Source organism: Panthera uncia, unplaced genomic scaffold, assembly GCF_023721935.1.
Source record: "Panthera uncia isolate 11264 unplaced genomic scaffold, Puncia_PCG_1.0 HiC_scaffold_1556, whole genome shotgun sequence".
Classification (NCBI taxonomy): domain Eukaryota; kingdom Metazoa; phylum Chordata; class Mammalia; order Carnivora; family Felidae; genus Panthera; species Panthera uncia.
Window position 1 is genome coordinate 22,022 of NW_026058202.1, and position 19,621 is coordinate 41,642.

General features: G+C 44.8%; 1 long non-coding RNA gene across 1 annotated transcript; it reads left to right on the forward strand.

The window, feature by feature from the left end:
- The first annotated feature begins 10,878 nt into the window (after nucleotides 1-10,878).
- Nucleotides 10,879-16,440, forward strand: LOC125917174 (uncharacterized). The gene is made up of 2 exons (XR_007456102.1): nucleotides 10,879-11,422; nucleotides 14,378-16,440. It is a non-coding gene; the product is annotated as an uncharacterized LOC125917174 (long non-coding RNA).
- The last annotated feature ends 3,181 nt before the right edge of the window (nucleotides 16,441-19,621 follow it).

A 19,621-nucleotide genomic window follows, 5' to 3' on the forward strand; every position in this document is an offset into this window, starting at 1 on the left:
GAATATGACATAAGGACATTAAATTCATTGATTTAAGGCAAGTGCAACAGAGTCTGGCGTGTAATTGGCTCTTCTTACTAGAGGGTAATCATATTGGACTAAGCCATCCAAAGCCAACAACGAGCTCATGAATGACCTTAGAAAGGGGATGTGTTTTCCGAGCCTTCTATTGTAATTAGTTTTGAAATTAAAAATAAAAAGTTTTATTATGGAAATTTTCAAACAAACGCAGAAGTGGAGAGAATTATATCATGAATGCTCATGAGCCATTGAGTAACTTAAATACCTGTTGTATATCCAGTATTTACTATGTACCTGACATGCTTTGAAAGGCACATCGCACATATTCGCTGATTTAATCCTCACAACGCAATAGGTAGGTGCTAGTTAGTGCCCGATTCTGCAAATGAAAGCACAGAGTTTAAGCGACGTGTTCAGAGTCACCAGGAAGAAGAAGGTGGAGTTTAGAGCCCCGCCCCCCTGCCAGGGTTCTGGAGTCACAGGCCTGACCTCCCATCTGGGTCTGGGGAAAGTGGACCCTGTGGTCAGAGCCTCCTGGAGTTGGGGCCTGCTGAGTGGCCAAGTCTGATGAAAATGGATTTTGAAAAAGAAGGGAAAGGAATAGTCATTGACATGTAAAAAAATTATTCATTAAAATTTTTCTTGCTAGGTATTTTAATATTTCTCACGCCCCCTGCTCCACCCCCCACCCCCAAAGGGTATGTTTTGGGTATTTAACATCACTTGATTTTCCAGCTAGAGAAATCCTGACATTTTTCCATTTGGGCCCCAAATCTCTGGTTCAGGACTGAATCGGAAGGTTTGCCAGAATATAGCTAATAAAGTAAGACAGGAGTGTTTCGCACCTTTCATACAGCCTCGTATACAGTTTTGAATGTTTTGTTTTTTCCTGAAAAATGCTTTCGTTTAAATTTGGATTTTTAGTGAAGAAATTGATTTAAATATTCACATGTGAAATCATATCTACTCCTTGGCTTGGTTCCTTTTTTTAAAATTAGGGATTGATACTAGAAACTAGACTTATATTTATCTCTCTCTCTCTCTCTCCTTCTCTTTTTAAAAAACAAAATCTGTTGTTGGCATTTCTTCTTCCCCTTATTTTTTTCCCCCTGTTTCACTGGCCTGAGGTCTTTTTTGTAGTGAGATCTAACTTGCTCTCTGCCTGATTTATTTTGGCAATGCGGTTAAAATGGTCTCTTTTTTTTCACAGAAAATGTGTTTTGATTTCTTAGAAGAATAAGCTTTTGTTCTTTGAAGTTAAATAAATCAAATTGCTTTCAGCCTCCAAATGCCACCGCCTTGTCTTCATTATCACTGTTCTTTTGCTTTTTAAAAGTGAGGCTCTCGTAAGCGTTTGATATCACACATTTCTGACGTTTGTGTTCCTTTTTGCATCTTACGGTAGGATCTTATTGAAACATTGATTTGGAAAGTGTACGTAACACTTTTTTATCAAAACAAAAATTCATAATATTACACATGGCTTTTTATTTTTTAAGCTCTTTTATTATTGGAGTGGTTCTATTGATTATTTCAGGAATTTATTTTAGTGATTAAATGCTGAGTTTTATTTATTTTTATTATTTAAAAAAATGTTTTATTATTACTTATTTTTGAGAGAGAGAGTCCCAGCATTAGCAGGGGAGGGACAGAGAGAGAACGGGGACACAGAATCAGAAGCAGGCTCCGGGCTCCCACCTGTCAGCACAGAGCTCGACACGGGGCTCGAACTCACAGACTGCGAGGTCATGACCCGAGCCAAAGTTGGACGCTCAACTGACTGAACCACCCAGGCGCCCCAAAAGCTGAGTTTTAAACTGTTTTTAGACTTAATTTGAACGGTGCTGCTTCTGACTGCTTAACCCCTACGGGCTTCAGGTTCCTCATCTTTATAACGGGGTTGTTGTTGGACTTCAGTGAGGTAACATATTGTTCCTCAGTCTGTCCTTGGCACAGAGTTAGTATTTACGAAATATTCACTATCATCAATAATTTTCATCCCATTCTTGGTTGGTCTTATTTATTGGCCCATTTCTCAAGCATCAGCTTGAGGCTCTGTGAATCCCTTCTTACCTCTAAAGAATATTAGAGCGTTGGACTCTCGTGACATTTTAATCTAAAGAATATTAGAGCATTGGACTCTCACGACATTTTAACAGTTAATGTTTGGCAAGTCTCTCCGGAATTTGGGCCATTTTCTTGTCTGTGTTAAAGAGGATTTAGAAATAACTATCCCCTCCTATTGGAGGTGGAATCAGAATTAGGAACAAGGCAGTTAGAAGGTTTTCCCGGCTTTAGTTCTTCGTATCCTACAGATCAGAGGGCGGGTTAAATTAAGAGGTAGTGTGGACCGAGTTTTCTGTGCAAAACTGCTGTGCTGGGGCTCTGTTCTGGGATAAAAGTCTTCTTTCTGACAAGGCTCTTTCATGGATCGTGCTCCCTGCCTCCTGAGCATCAGGGCCAATCACAAGGTCAGCTTGCCTGACCTTTGGTGCCTTCCTTTCCTCCTCCTTCCTTTTCAACTCTATGACTGGGGTGTAGTGAAGGGTCCCCCGGGGGCCTCCCTGATGAGGTCAGGCTGCATTATTTGTAGTCCTTTGCATTGCTGTTCTTTTGTTAACTCTCCAGGCAAGGAGAGGATGATGAGAGACTTAAGGCACTGCCTGTTAGCTAATATTTTTATCCAGAGCTTGTAATTTTTTCAGGGCAAAATATACATTTTTTTAGAAAGCAAAAAAAGTTATCTCAGTTTTTTTTATGTTTATTCTTGAGAGAGAGAGAGAGAGAGAGAGAGAAAGGGAGACACAGAATCCAAAGTAGGCTCCAGGCTCTGAGCTGTCAGCCAGGGCCCGACACGGGGCTTGAACCCACAACCCGTGAGATCATGACCTGAGCCGAAGTCGGATGCTTAACTGACTGAGCCACCCAGGTGCCCCAGAGTTAGCTTAGGTTTGATGAAAGTCCCTTCATTTGACTCGCTGGCTTTAAAGAGGCCATGCCTAGAAATATATGAGAAGAAACTGTACTTAAGTAGGCATAGATAGGAACACCTGCCTCGATTGTTAGCTGCTGAGCACGTTTCTAAAGGGCAAAAGCAGTACTTGGGTGGGTGCCTGTGTCCCTGTGTGGAAGAGCCTGAAAGTCCCTGCTGAGCCCACCTGAAACGTGTAAGTGGAGGGAAGCTAACGCCTGCCCGGGACCTTTCAGTGGGAAGAACAGGCAGGTGGAACTGGCCAGATGAGGAGAACAGCTGAGTGAGGGACAGAGATTTAGATGCAACCTTATGGGTGATAATCTCTCCACACTACAGATGAAGAACCAGGCTCAGAGCGATTACTTTTGCCCAGCTCCCAGGTTCAGGCAGTGACAGGGCTTGGAGGGGTAGAAATCCACATTTGATGCTAACATGTTCAGTGGCTTTGGAGTTTGAGGGAGCTTTACTTTCTCTGAGGAAAAAAAAAAAAAAGTCCTCCTTCAGTCTCTCAGCCCTGTGCGTCAAAGCAGCGATCATGTCACATTATCCGCCTTCACCAGGCATGGCCTCCTTTTGTCTCCTATGGGGACCCTCTGATGGCATTTGGCTGTTAGAGCTGTGCCTGCATCAGGTTCAGGTCGTGAGCAATTCTGTTTTCTTACAGGTTCGCTAAGATCATAGACTTTGAGTTCTCAGAGGAGCTGTGATTGCCAATTCAGGTCAATTCAGGTACAGTTAGATTTTTTAACAGTATTTATTGAGCCGCTACTATGTGTGAGGCTCTGTGCCAGGCCTTAGGGACATAGAAATGTGGAAGGTGGACAGACAAAGGCCATGCTTCCTCGGAGCTTCGGTTCTAGTTTTTATGTAGGACTTTTCTCCCCATGCCTCCTTGTCCCCTCCTGTCAGAGGAGGGAGCTCCTAAGAGGTTATGTATATTGTTCAAGGTCATGCCGGTGATGGATTCCAGAGCCTGGACTTCCTGGCAATTCATTTCCCTCATTGTCTCTGGTGAATTGGTTTTTACAAGAGTTTGAACTTGAATTATTATTATTATTTTTAAAGATTTTGTTTATTAATGTTTTATTTATTTTTAAGAGAGAGAGAGAGAGAGAGAGACCAAGCATGAGCGGGGGAGGGGCAGAGAGAGAGACACACATACACACACACAGAATCTGAAGCAGGCTCCAGGCTCTGAGCTGTCAGCACGGAGCCCGGCACGGGGCTTGAACTCCCGAACTGCGAGATCATGACCTGAGCCGAAGTCGGATGCTTAACCGACTGAGCCACCCAGTAGCCCCGAACTTGAATTATTTTTTAAGAATTGAGAAATAAGACATGCACACAATAAAATATTCAAGCAGCATAAAAGGCTGCAGGGTGAAAAATAAGTCTTTGAAAACCGCGAATTCTTCACCCAATTTGCAGCCCTTCCTCCTCACTGCAATGAAGTCTTCCCGGCAGGGAGCCATGATTACTGGTGTCCTCTGTCCTTTCAGGAGTATTCTATGCATATACGCGTGTATGCAACACACGTGTATGTACAGCTCCCTCTTTTGCCCCTTCCTCCAAGGAGGAAGATGAACGTAGATATTTGTCTGCACCTTGCTTGCTGTTGAGGTTGATGGCTAATAGGTCCCAGGGACTGTTGACTTTTTACTCTCCCCCATTGGTTGAGCCCTGCCGAGTGCAAGTGCTGGGCACACTGTTTACAAGTGATGTGCCCTGTTTGTTACTGGGAGTTGCTCCAAGACATGTATGGAGATAACGTGAGGGTTTTGGTGGACCTGCAAACATACTTCGCTGGTCAACGATGACGTTCTTTCAGAGCTCTCCTTCCCCAGCTGTGTGGACAGAAGAGACTGAAACGTATTCTTGAGTATTCTCAGGATTCAGACAGTGTGGCGGCCCAGAGGTTTTTCTTGTTGGTTGACTTCCAGTTGCCACTAAAGCAAGCTGTCTGTCTGTGTGTCCCCTGCGTGCTTCTCCCTCCGCAGTGTCTGTTCCAGGGCCCCTCCTGTTTTTTGACCGGAAGTTGACCCGCTGACCCCTCAAGAGAACTCAGCTCCTCTTCCTCTGTAGCCTGTCAGTCCTTTGACAGGACTTAAGAAAGAGGGGGCTGTGACCTCTGTCCTTTTCAACACAGAAACTCAGCATTGGAGGCTCCTGGAGACTGGCCCATCCGGACACAGGCCTGTGGGGGCTTGACAGAGGCAGAAAATGAAAGGCTTTTGGAGACATTTTTGCCTAGAACTAGAAGGAAAAGGGAATTAATGGTTGTAACTGGGAGTTTTAGTTTTCTTAATTTGTAACTTGAGGCTTCGAATCTACTAACATTAAATAGCTTAAGTAAGTAATAGTGCCTGTTTGCTAGAGGTAAGCAGGACAGAGGATGCTGAAGGAACCCCACAGCGTAGGTTCTGGAATCAGGCTCCTCGTGCTCAAGTTCTGGTCTGTCACTTGTTAGCTGTGTAGCCCTGGACAACTTCCGCCTCTGATGCCTCAGCTTCTCCACCTGTAAAGTGGGGATAATAGTAACAGTATCACCTACCTCAGGGATGTCATTCCTTGGCACTTAGTAAGTGCTAAACCGGCAAATGCTAGATATTATTACTGTATCAGGCAAGCCTTATTTAAACACTTAGCAAACTAACGTGTGAAAAATTACTGTTTTTGAGGTTTAAAATTTTTCCTGAGGTGCCGAGAGGCCAGGTTAGACATAGGTGTTGTAGTGTTTCATTTGATTCTCAGTGGGCTGAACCTCTGGCTCACAAGCCAGGAGAGGCAATGTCTAACTAGTTTGGCTTTCCTTTTTAGAAAGCTACCTGTAGCCAGTATACCTGTTGAATCATAGATGTATTGAGACTAATAGGGAACTGCTGAATTGCATTTAAATAATTCCCTAGTGAACCCTTGTTTTTCCAGATACAGAATAACTTTTTTTTTTAATTTTTTTTTAACGTTTATTTATTTTTGAGACAGAGAGAGACAGAGCATGAACAGGGGAGGAGCAGAGAGAGAGGGACACACAGAATCTGAAACAGGCTCCAGGCTCTGAGCTGTCAGCACAGAGCCTGACGCGGGGCTCGAACCCACGGACCGTGAGATCATGACCTGAGCCGAAGTCGGACGCTTAACCGACCAAGCCACCCAGGCGCCCCAGAATAACTTTTTTTTTTAAGTTTATTTATTTATCTTGAAAGAGAGAGAAAGAAAGAGAGAGAGAGAGAGAGAGAGAGAGAGAGAGAAGGATATGAACGAGGGAGGAACACAGAAAGAGGGAGAGAAAGAATCCCAACCAGGCTCCACACTGTCTGCACCGAACCCAATGTGAGACTCGATCGCACGAACCATGCGATCATGACCTGAGTTGATTTATCAAGAGTTGGATGCCTAACCAACTGAACCACTCAGGTGCCCCCGTTAGATACAGAATAACTTTTGATGTCAGGTACATTTTATTTGGAATAAAGTGCTCTGAATCTCACCATCCCAAAGGGCTGGTAAGTCACAAGTGTTCAGTTATTGTCACTTGGGAAACCCATTGTTGCCAAATATATGAACACATTTAAATTGCTGCGAGTATAAGAACTTAGTAAAGAGCAGCCTTCAGACTTTTCAGTAAGATCCAAATCTAATGTCAGAAGTTTCAAAGCTATAAGGAGTGAAAAATTTGTTACTGGTTCTATTCATTCAATAAAGAAGAGAATATAATTTGTAGGAATATGTATTTCTTCTCTATGCTACTTAAAAAAGCTATTTAAATTTTGAGTGGAAAATACCTATAAGCATTTTTATTTCTCCTGAATTGGCCCCCATACATTAAAAAGTTGCTCACAGTTGATAACAAAAAGCTAGGGGCACCTGGGTGGCTCAGTCCGTTAAGCATCCCACTTCAGCTCAGGTCATGATCTCGCTGTTCCCGAGTTCGAACCCTGCGTTGGGCTCTGTGCTGACAGCTCAGAGCCTGGAGCTGCTTCAGATTCTGCATGTCCCCTCTCTCTCTGCCCCTTCCTTGGTCGCGTTCTGTCTCTCTCTCTCTCAAAAATAAGTAAACATTAAAAAAATTTTATAATAAGAAATATATAGTTGATCCTCATTTCTTGTACAGAGCTAATAAAACTCTTGAAATTTCTTACGGGATGAGAACTATAAAATGTCTTTTGTTTTATGTTAATGAAGTGACTTTGAAAAGCCCCCAGGTAACCAAAGGATGGGGAGGGTTTTGCTAGGGAGCCAACCATCTGATTAGAGGGGTGGAACTCTTAGTATTCCCACTGCACCCCCAACCTCCAGAGAAGGGAGAGGGGCTGGAGGGCAACCAATGGTTAGTGATTTAATGCGCCATCCTTCTGTAATGAAGCCTCCCTAAAAACTCAAAAAGGGAGGGTTCGGAGAGCTTCCAGGTTTGTGAACCAGAACACTTCCACATGCCATTGTGCTGGGCCCCGTGCGTGTCCAAGATCCTAACTCTACAGAAACTCCTTTGTTCGGGGCCTTGGCCTATGTATCTCTTCATCTGGCTGTTGATTTATGTCCTTTAATATCCTTTGTAATAAACTGGTAATCTAGTGAATAAACTCACTTTCTAAGCCCTGTGAGCCAATCTAGAAAATTAGTTGAATCCATGGAGGGGTTTGTGGGAATCTCTGACTATAGCCAGTTGGTCAGAAGTACAGGTACCAATCTGGATTTGAAATTAGTATCTGAAGCAGAGGGCAGTCCGCTGGTGGGATTGAAGCCTTAACCTGTGGGATCTGGTGGTATCATCAGGTAGGTAGAGGTAGGATTGAGTTGAATTGTAGGACACCCATCAGTTGTCTTGAACATTACTTTGTGGTGTGGGAGAAACCCTGCCTACACACACACACACACACACACACACACACACACACACTGGAGTTGGTTGCAGAACCCTTGCAATGCATGAAAGGACACAATGGTCAATGGGAAATGCCCAAACTTCCTAATACTCAAATAAATACAAACTAAAATAATGAGATTGCTTTTTGCTTTTCTGTTGGCGAAGATGAATGTTAACACTAGCAATGATGATATAACTTATATTCAAAATGGAACTCTTCCGAGAGTGAAAGGGACACTGTAAGTAATTAGTCACATGCATTCAAAGAATAAACATAAGTAAACTGAGACCTCCGGGCCGGCTGGTTCACGTGGTTTCCCTGGTTAGCACTTGATGTTGAAGAGGGTGGAGGGGGATGGGCACTGTTGCATCCCTGAGCGGAGCTGCTTCGTTGGTACAGTAGAGCATTTACTCTCTATCATTAGCTGAAAAAGCAAGTTATAAAATACCCCAGTTTTGTTTAAGAAATGATACACAACGTCTCTCGTTTTGTCTTGGGTTGAAGCTGATCACTTAACACTTCCCTGTATAAGCACCAAGCTCTTTGAGATTTTAGACCGTGTCTTACCTTCTGTCACGCCTGCAGGTGGCCATATGTACACAGCTGGCACTCAGTGGTTTCTTAACAGGTGTGATGCTAGCACACTCATCTGATCATTAAAATAGACGTCTGCAAATGAGCTGAACTCTAGTTCCAAACTATTATGAAGGAAGTTAAAAAATGATCCTGGGGCATCTGGGTAGCTCAGTTGGTTAAGTGTCCGACTCTTGGGTTTGGCTCAGGTCACGATCTCACTGTCCGTGGGTTCGAGCCCTGCGTCGGGTGCCACGCTGACAGCGCAGAGCCTGCTTGGGATTCTCTCTGTCTCCCTCTCTCTCTGCTCCTCCCCTGCTTGCTCACTCTCTCAAAATAAATAAACTTTAAAAAAATGATTCTGTAATCCCACGATTTTGTAGTTGAGACTGCGTCAAATTTTTGTAGTTAATAGTTCAGTGTAAGATTTCTGAGCTATAAAATGTTGTAATTCAGATTGAGTTGCCGAGATTGTTATTAATAGTTGAGTCTTGAAATGCTTCATATCTGTTTCCTCCTCCATTTCTTTGATACAGTTTTTGTCCTCAGCTGACTTTGTAGGGTTGTGTTTGCAGGCTTTGCCCTTTGGAAGTGAACTTAATTCTTGTGGTTTTTATCAGTTGACAAACAGTACTGGGTTTTATCTCCTGGCTTAAACCTTTCTATGTGCATTAAGGCACCTGGTAAGAAAGGGGAGTCCTGGGCTCCAGTCCCCTCAATCCTGACTTCGTAGGTCATGGGTGCAGTCCAAAGAATTGGCAGTTTTTTAAGTAGCATTTGAGTTGCTTCTAAAGAAGGTGCTGCGTATCATCCTGAGGAACGGCTGACTTAAAGAGACGTCACTGATTAGCTAGTGTACCATAGATCTATCCATTAGCCTGCATTAGCTTTTTATTAAATGTGGAGACTTTATTAAAATAGGAAGGCACTGGGGCACCTGGGTGGCTCAGTGTGTTAAGCGTTCGACCCTTGGTTTCGGCTCAGGTCATGATCTCAAGGTCTGTGAGTTTGAGCCCCGCATTGGGCTCTGCACTGACAGTGTGGAGCCTGCTTGGGATTGTCTCTCCTTGTCTCTCTGCCCTCCCCCTGCTTGCACTAGCTCTCTCTCTCTGTCTCTCTCTCAAACGTAAACGAACGTATAAAAAATAGGAAGGCATTAATATTAATTTATAAAATGTAACACACAATTTAGACCAGAGCAAGATTTAAAGGACTGCAAACACCAAGTACCTTCTGGTATCATCCATTTCCCCGCACCGGCTAAGGTGCCCCTCGATGCAGGCAGTACCGCCTTCACATTTTCAGCAAAATGACCTGTGGGCATATAACCACAGAGTGTTCAGGAGAGCCTAGTAGAAGGTAATCCTTTAATTAGGAAGTTAGAGGGGCGCCTGGGTGGCTCAGTCGGTTAGGCGTCTGACTTCAGCTCAGGTCATGATCTCGCGGTCCCTGAGTTCGAGCCCCGCGTCGGGCTCTGGGCTGATGGCTCGGAGCCTGGAGCCTGCTTCCGATTCTGTGTCTCCCTCTCTCTCTGCCCCTCCCCCGTTCATGCTCTGTCTCTCTCTGTCTCAAAAATAAATAAACGTTAAAAAAAAAAAATTAATTAGGAAGTTAGAGTCTCGAAGGGTCACAGATTACTGGTGAAAGATCACGTATGTGTTGCTGTAAGACTTTGAGTATGAATATTACTGTTCTAATCTTAGCTCTGCTTCTATAAACAACTTGCCCTCTCCATTTCATTGAAATGTGTTCTAGGAAAGTCTTAATCCAGCTCTGCGATGCCGGAGCCTTGTATCTATTCATGTCGTGCCATGTTCCAGGTGCACTTTTGATGTTCTCAGGGTCTGAGCCTCTGCGGGTTCCTGTGTAGCTACGATGAACTAGAAGAGCCGCCCTCTCCCTAGAGAGTGGCCGGACCAGGTTTCCAGTTTCTGCGTTTCCCGTCTGTTGCCCCCCACACAGGTGGGGAACAGGAAGCGAAGGAACCGGAAGATCTCAGTGACGCTGTGGCTGTTCCCGTGGGGACTGGTGTGCCAGTGCAGCGTGGGGGTGAGTGGGTGGGCTTCCAGGTCTGGCTGCATGGCGTACAACTGCTACCTCACCATTCTTAATTGTGTGGCTGTGGGCAAGTTATTGAACTTGGAAGCCTCCGTTTCTTCCTATGAAAATGGGATCGTCCTTGACTCGTGGAGTCATTGGAAAGATTGAGTTAACGATTCTAGAATACCAAGCGTGGCAGTGCCTGGCACATGGAAAACACTCTGTAAATGTCAGCTACTGTTATTATTAATCAGATTGTGTTTTCCTTCCTTAACTCCCTGTCCTTGGAGGTCTTAGTGTTCAGTGTCCATGTTTTTTAAAACATGTTTCTATTTTTTAAAGGGACCAGCTATTGTTTTTCTGGAGAGTCCTTTTTTAACAAGGTACATGTACGTCCTCATCGAAGATGTGCTGTATTGTGGCTTCCGTGGAACCATAATATAATAATGGAATTAGGGCTTTATCTTTATAATCAGAATGACCTCTTCCTTCTTTCCAGATAAACCTTTTCTGATCTCTCTCCATCAGGCTTGTTTTATGAGGGGACATGGTCACGCTTGGGATTTCCCAATCGTCTTTTCATTGTAAGGAAGTTTTGCTGAACTTCTTTCAGCTTGAGCACTCGTATGTGAGACAGTAATCACCAAATTATCCCCAGAGAGAGAAAAGTCTGGCTTGTTACTGTGGTAGGGTCCCCTGGTGATGGGAACGGAGAATAATGGGTGGGCGGAGGGTTTTCTCACAGTCCACCGACTGCTGCTGGCCCACCCATGGTGTCTGACCGCTGTGAGACCTCAAGGAAGGCACCTTTTAATGTTAATGTGCTGTGTCGGAGAAATAGCATTTAAAAGTATGTGTTTGTTTCTCCACGCGAATGTATTCACGACTGGAGGATGCGGTGAGAAGAAATTTAGCGATGTGGAAATGCGCCCGTGACACAGCCCCACACGTGAGTTCACAGCTGGAAATGTACAAGCCCTAGAGGGGGTGGCGTCTTCTTTGCCCGAGATGGTCATTCTGATAGAAGAGGTCTTTACCTGGAAATGGAGAGCCTCTGTACTGGTGGAGTGCCGTCTTTCCATAAACACGTGTTTTTGAAGAGGGAGAGCCCAGAAGCGCGTATCAGTGCCGGGTAGCTTTAATAGAGTTTTTAGAAAGGTTAACTTTCCTTTTCCGGTTTAGTGTCGGCTACTAGTCGTGAGGCCGTTAAGCAGCAAATTGTATCTTCCGCTTCGTCTCTCAGACTGCATCTGGTACAATTTTAACCAGCCACAAAATGCAGCCGTTGAAGCCAGCATGATAGTTTAGGGCATTTGGATGACGGTAACGATCATACTAGCTAGTCTTGGGGAGCGTACTGACTGCTGGCCCTGTGTTAAGCATCGTGTGCTTTTGCAAAACCACCAACAACCCTTTGAGGAAATGCTCTAGAGCGGCCCAGGGTTCCCCAGGTAGTCACAGGGGGCTGGATTAGAGTCTAGGGGTCTGGATTCAAATCCAGGCCTCCGGCTCCAGATCCTGCCTTAGCCCAGCCCTCAGTCGTGCCCACTGTTTGTTCACAGTCGGTGACATCGTACAAAGAATTCTAAGTTGGAAGTTTTCCTATATTGGATCGAAAACGCTTACTGTGATGAAACGTTGCATTCCAGGCCCTTGCATTCCTTGCCCTTGACCTCCTTGTTTCCCTTGATGCAAAAAAATTTAGGTCTAAAGGAGCAGAAGATAAAAGGAGGAGACATAAAAATAGTTGACTCCCTATATTGTAGACAATGACCTAGTTTGTAGTTTAGTTTCGAAATTTCGCTCCTACTTTTTACTGTTTTGTCTTTTAGGACCATTTTTCTATTTTTCCATCTTTGCCTTTTCTACCTTTTCCCTTGCTAACATCTTTCATATCCATCAACTCTCAAATGCAAGTATTCCCACGCTTGCCTTTGTTCAGTGCTACGGTACAGATCCATGGTTTGGCCGTGCTAGGCTATAGCTATGCAGGGTAGGGAATTCTTGTTTTCATGTATAATCAAAAACTCCAGAGGTGCCTGGGTGGCTCAGTCAGTTAAGCGTCTGCCTCTTGATTTTCGCTCAGGTCAGGATCTCATGGTTGGTTGTATGATTGAGCCCCGCGTCCTGCTCTGCCCTGAGTGTGGAGCCTGCTTAAGATTCTCTCTCTCTCTCTGCCTCTCCCTCCCCTCTCAAACAATAAATAAAATAAAACATAAGAAAAAAAGGCAGGGGCGCCTGGGTGGCTCGGTCAGTTGAGCGCTTGACTTCGTCTCAGGTCATGATCTTGCGGCCTGTGAGTTTGAGCCCCACATGGGCTCACTGCTGTCAGTGTGTAGCCTGCTTCAGATCCTCTGTCCCCTTCTCTCTCTGTCCTACCCCGCTCATGCTCTCTCTCTCAAAAATAAATAAAACACTAAAAAAAAAAAAAAACCCTCTAGGGGACAGTGTTTTACTTCCTTTTTAGCTAAGGAGAGAAGAATCCTTTACCCAAATCTTTTCATTTGGGCAATCTCTCTCTCTTTTTCTTTCTCTTCTTCTCTCTCTCTCTCTCTCTCATAATTATTATGAATACTGTAAATGACAGTATTACAGAAGAGGATAATATGGATAATGTTAGATCTTGAAGAAGGAGCTGTAAGTACAAAGTAACATTTAAATTAAGATGCCTCTTTAGTTTTATTCTTCCTATTTCTGCAAGTTGGTTTCATCTGGGTGGTTTTTTTTTTTGTTTGTTTGTTTGTTTTTTGTTTTTTTTGGTGTTTGCAGGCAGAGGGGAGAATGCTTCATTCCCTAACCTGGTATACGTTGGCCTATGTGATATGTGTGTTTCAACACACACAGGCAGAACTAGAATCTCAGTCATGTCCTAAGTTTTCCCAGCCTGCAAAACCGGAACGTACACGGGCATATAACTGTCTGTCACTTGGAGATGTTTGTAAAAACAACAACAGAAAACAGCCTTGGGGCGCCTGGGTGGCGCAGTCGGTTAAGCGTCCGACTTCAGCCAGGTCACGATCTCACGGTCCGTGAGTTCGAGCCCCGCGTCAGGCTCTGGGCTGATGGCTCGGAGCCTGGAGCCTGTTTCCGATTCTGTGTCTCCCTCTCTCTCTGCCCCTCCCCCGTTCATGCTCTGTCTCTCTCTGTCCCAAAAATAAATAAACGTTGAAAAAAAAAAAAAATTAAAAAAAAAAAGAAAACAGCCTTGAAAAATAGAAAACTGTTTTACAAGTTTATCAGGGGCTTCATCTGTAATATAAATGTAGACATTGACACGGACGGACCAGTTGTTAGAACTTAAAGACACAATGCAGCCCTCGAGCTACAATGAACACCTAGGATTGGGCCCTTTCATCATTGTGTTCTTATTTGCCCAGTGAAATCCCAGCCAAGATGCCTTGTGTGCCCAGTAGAGACCCAGAGTTAACCCTGTCTGGTGCCGCTTGGGAAAGACACCTTATCTGATACATAGAAGTTTCGTTGTGACTGAACACATTCGTCCCACTGCTCGTACTTGGCAGAATGTGGCTGGGGAGTTAAAGAGCACGGTCCTGAGAAGAAGTGATACACGACTTGGGGGAGAATGCCCGACCAGTCCTTCACCGTAGAAACTCCTGTTGAAACAGACTGGTACCCTTAGTCTACTGTGGTTCTCAAATTCTCTTCTTTCTTGGTTTATAAAACCTCGATAATGAGGTCCTTTTGAAATTGTGGTACTTATATTTCTTTAGACTGGATTCTAGAAGAAATGTAATAATGGTCCCAGGAAGGAACACAGTGGGGTGGGGTGGGGTGGGGTCAGGATTGATTACAATTCCTCTGTGTTTTTAAATATCCACACAGGTTAATATGTGATAGGATGTTTACCTTCCGTAAAGCCTTACCTTTTTGTTTTCCCTTGCAGGGGTGACTTTATTTGAAGAGTTTTAAGACACTGAGGACTTACAAGATAAGAAATTGCTTGGGGAGGTTTTTAAAATTTCTATAAAGTTTCTATTGTGGAGTCTGCAGGCATGTGGATAGAAGCTCCAAGGGAATATTGTGCTGTGCTGGATACAGAATTCAGTTTGCTTTGAATCAAGTTTTGGGTTTAAAAGTCTGATGGAAAATGTATTGCATTTCCAGTGAAGAAAAGAGCTCATTTAAGAACTTTCCCAACCACCATACCTCCCCATCTCCCATTACTGGCCTTGGTGTACATTTTGCAGTTTTTCCTGTATGATCACTGTGTGTAGGGGAACTATTCGTGTGCAATCGAGCCGATGCTTGGAGGTGTTTCCGTGTGTATGTGTGTGCATGTGCGCATGCACACATGCACATCTGTGCACACGCACACTCTTGTCGCCACCCGTGGATCTCATTTTGCAACTGGTTACAAGAAGATCCTCTGAGAGCTTCACTGTTACAAGAGATAAAGATGAGGCTTTGGTGGTGAAAGGTCCTTGCAGATCATCTGGCCTCGTCCTGAGAAACTGGCCCCCCGAGACATCATGGAGTCAGATGGCACCACATGCCAGACTTTGGATTCCTGGACCAAGGACTCTGCATTGACTCCTGCCACCACCGTGCCACTCCCAGGTCACTTACAAAATATTGAGGGCGTTTTGTTTTTTTTTTTTTTAACTTGCACTAAGCAATTCTTATTTAGTCCATTGAATAAAGGGGGGAAATAGTTTAAAGTGTCTAAAAACAAAACACAAAAATGCTTGTTTTGATAACCCGGGGACAAAATAACACAAAAACACCTGACTTCTGAGGCAGGATGGGCCCGTACCTTCCTCTGGCACGTTTTCCTTGGGCTTTTTCTATTTTCCATCTTCTAACCAATGCGTGTTATTTAAAAGACTCTTAATGGTTGCATTTCCCCTGTATGCCTGGAAAACCTCACTTTTATTTATTATTATTATTTTTAGCTTTGTAGTTTATGAAACACCTGAAAGAACCAGGGCGGAGTTAGTAGCACATTTATGATAGGCCGGGGCCCGGGGCCAGGAGCCCAGAGACCTGCCGTCAGTGTTGGGGTGATGGATGCCCCGGGGCACTTCTTTCATCTCGGGGAGAAAGAGCATCTTTCTCACTTCACTCCCAAGAGGAGGATTTCCATAAAAATGTAGTGTAAACTATTCCCCATAAATATACTCATTCCATTGTTTCTGGCATCGAAATTAAAAATTCCCAACCTTTGAAATGAATGGTAGGTTCGATTTCATGTGATTTTTTTTTTTTTTTTAAACTGACAACTAATACGAGCTGTGTGTGCGTATGTAACACACAGTGGACTAGAGGAGGTCAGTATGGAAAAAAGATTCCACTGAGGTCCAGCAAGGAGCGACATAGGAATTCTGGGGGTGTGTATTAGTGTAAATACTCTATGTGTGGTCTAGGCCAATAGTTTTAGTTTTTAAAAATAAAGCACCGTTTTTGGCTTTAAAAATATCACGCCCTCAAGTGGTGAGGAATAAAATGTCAGATATTCTTCAGCTTTAATTATTTTTTAATTTTATTCAGGTCAGAGCACTTTTTTTATAGCAATACAACAGGCAAGAGAATACTCAAACATATTTAAAATTGTGTTTATACCAAGAGTACGTTTTAAATATTTTCTAATACTTGAGCAGTTTGTCTGGCCGGCTTCCAAATATGCCAAAAGTTATGCATTCAATGTGTTAACACATAAGCTTTTTACTAATAATTCTTAAGTGTTCCCAAAGCAACTGATGTTTACAGGGCTTGTGTTTTTCTTCCTTCTTTAGAAGGATCGGGGTCCACAACAAACTTACTGTACAAAACACTAACGATGGGCTAACTTCTGGTGTAACGCGTGAGTTGGCTACGACCTTGATGTAAAAATTTGTAAAGGAAATTTTGCACCATTTTGAGTGTCAGATGTATTTTTAACTGTCTGGTTTGTACTTTTACGACTTTTGTACTACCAAAACAGAGTTAAAAATAAAAACGTTGAACACATTGTGTGGTGTTTGAACGATCGAGCTGTCGGTGCCCCGGGGGCCCTGAGAATGTGATGGGAGCGGGTAAGGCTCGTGTGGCGCTCGGCTAGCGCCGTGCCCGATTTCTTGGGTCCGAATTGACCCGTGATGATTTGCCTGACTCTCCCCGCTGGATTTCAACCCCTGCTTCTCCCCAGCAACAGCCCTCCCCAACCCTTGATTCCTTTTAAGATGTAGAGATCACTCTGAATATATAGAAGAGTTGCAGTGTCGGTGCAAAGAGTTTCTGTGTGCCCTTCACCCCGTTTCCCTCTATGTCAGCATCTTACGTCACTGGAGACCAGTGATCCAGACTAAGACATTAACGCGGGTACAATGCTACTGGTGAAGCCACACCAGTCGTTCCAATAGTGTCCTGGGATCACTCACTGCCTTTGGTCGTCCGGTCTCCTCTGAGCTGTGATCGTCCCTCATCTCTTTTCTTGGGATTTATGATCTTGATGCTTTACTCTGTACCATTCTGTTATTTTGCAGGATGCCCTTCAGTGTAAGTTGGCCAGTTGTTTCTCCCGACTGGATTGAGGGTCCGTGTTCCGGGAAGGATCCCATGTGCCTTTCCCACTGCATCACAGCAGGGGGGCGTGATGTCCGTACAGGTTACTAGTGATGTTAACTTCCATCCTTTGGTCAAGGCGACGGCCATCAGCTTTCACTTTGGTAAAGTCACCATTTTTTCCCTGTCGCAATTAACATTTGAGAGGAGAGCCTTTGAGATGAGGCAGGTATCCTATTTCCACTTAAGGTTTCACCCATTAGTTCTGCCATCTGTATTAGTTTCTTAGGGCTCATGTAACAAATTGCCACAAACTGGGTGGACTGAAACCACAGAAATTTATTCTTTCCCCATTTAGAAGTCCAGAAGGCTGAGACTGTGGGGTCTGCAGCGCTCCTTCTTTCCGAAGCCGAGAGAGTGTGTTCCGTGCCTCGCTCCTAGCTGCTGCTGGTTGCTAGCAATCCTCAGTGTCCCTTGCTCTGTGGCTGCTCCCCTCCAATCTCTACCTCTGTCTTTCCATGGCCGTCTTTCCTGTGTGTGTGCCTGTCCGCTCTTCTCATGAGGACGCCAGTCATTGGATTTAGGACCCACCATAGTCCTGTGTGCTTCATTTTAACTTGATTACGTTTGCAAAACCCTGATTTCAAATAAGATCACGTTCGCAGGCATCAGGTGTCAGGACTTCAACATGTTTTTTAGGAAACACAATTCAAGCCACTACACCATCCAGTGGTTATTACTGTGATCGGGGGCTCTTTCAGGTTGGTGCCTGTGTCCTTTTGATAGGGTTCCATGCTCTTTATTTCTCCCTTCTTCCCTCCTTTCCCTCTACCCTTCCTCCCTCCCTCCTTCCTTCTTCCCTTCCTTCCTCCCTGCATCCCTCCCTCTTTCTCTCTCTCCCTTCCTTCCTCTCTCCCTCCTTCCCTCTTTTCCTTACTTCCTTCTTCCCTTCCTTCCTTCCTTCCTCCCTTTCTTCCTTCCTTCCTTCCTTCCTCCCTTCCTACTCCCCCCCCCCTTCTGCCTCCCTCCCTCTCTTGATCCCTTCCTTTTTCTTTTACCCTTTGGCCCATTCTCACTGGTGGAACCACAAGAGGCTCCAGACTCATCCTGTCACCTTGTATTTCCCTTGTCTCAGCCCCAGAATTGACCAGCAATCAAGGAGCCCTGGTTCCTCTTACTGTACAATTGGGTGTAGAAATAAAGCTCAGGACAGTGGGTGTGCTCACTGAAGCAGAGGCATCCCTGCTTCTAGGCTTCTATGTGTATAACACACCCACACCCACACCCACACTCACACCCACACCCACACCCACTTCTGTTCCTTTCTGTATATATCTTTAGAACAAGCATAAGCTGGGACCAGCATTCTGACTGCAGCCTAGCTCTAAGAGCTCATTCCAAACGTCCTGCTCTCCTCCTCCAGGGAGGAAACCTGGCTCTTACTGTCTAAAATATTTGTACCCAGGGGGTGCCTGGGTGGCTCAGTCGGTTAAGCATCTGATTCTTGATTTTGGCTCAGGTAGCGATCTCACGGTTCAGGAGTTCGAGCCCGCACTGGGCTCTGTGCTGACAGCATGGAGTCTGCTTGGGATTCTCTCTCTCCCTGTCCCTCGCTCAAAAATAAATAAACTATGAAATGTCTATAGTTGTTCAATCCTAGCATACATATAAGGTAGTCTGAATATATAGCCCTGGGAGGAACAAATTGCCATCTAGAGCACAGTGTGTGTGGACAGCTCACTTAGTGTTTAGCCTTACAGCCTCCAGCCCTGTGCACAGGTGCTTAGGTCGGCTCCTTTTACCCCCACCCCTCAGCGTGGTCACGTGATTCAGTTTTAGCACAGAGTCACTTGTCATCGTCTGTGTTCTGTCTTTCCTTTACGTCCTGGTTAGAATTTTTAAAATTAATAATGCAGCAGAGTTCACTGTGGTGCCTCATTGGATTTGGATTTTGAATTTTCATGGGATTTTGTTGTTGCCTTGAAAACAAGATGACCAATAGTGGCTTAGGTTAAGAAAGTGGAAAAACTGGTTTCATCGTTTTCACTTCCCCCAAACCAAGAACTCCAGAATGTATGCACTAGGGAGAATGTGAGAAATTTCCTCCAAATTTTCTTTTTTTTTTTTTAAGTGTATTTTTATTTATTTTGTGGGTGAGAGAGGGAACAGGCATGAATTGGGGAGGGGGAGGAGAGAGAGAGAGAGAGAGAGAGAGAGAGAATCCCAAGCTGACCCCACACTGTCAGTGCAGAGCCCAACGCGGGGTTCGATGTCACAAACCGTGAGACCACCACCGAAGCCCAAACCGAGAGATGCTTAACCGACTGAGCCCCCCCCCCCCAACCCCACCCCGGTTGGCGCCTCCAAATTCCTCATCTTATAGTCGAAAGGGGTCACTGGGGATGATGGTTTTTGTTCTTGGCTGGTCAGCCTTTGATTCTCCAGCACAGTGCAGCGCAGAATGGCCCGGCCCAGTCACCCGGCTTTCGTGTCTTTCTCCGCATCAGGGGAGCGACGAGCATGCGGACGTGCGGCCCCTGTGGCCCGTCTGTGGGACGTGGAGACAGAGCACCAAGCTGGCAGTTCCACCTTGAACGGTTCGTTCAGCTCGGTCCCAGTCCCGGGTCCTGGGTGGATTTGCCAACTG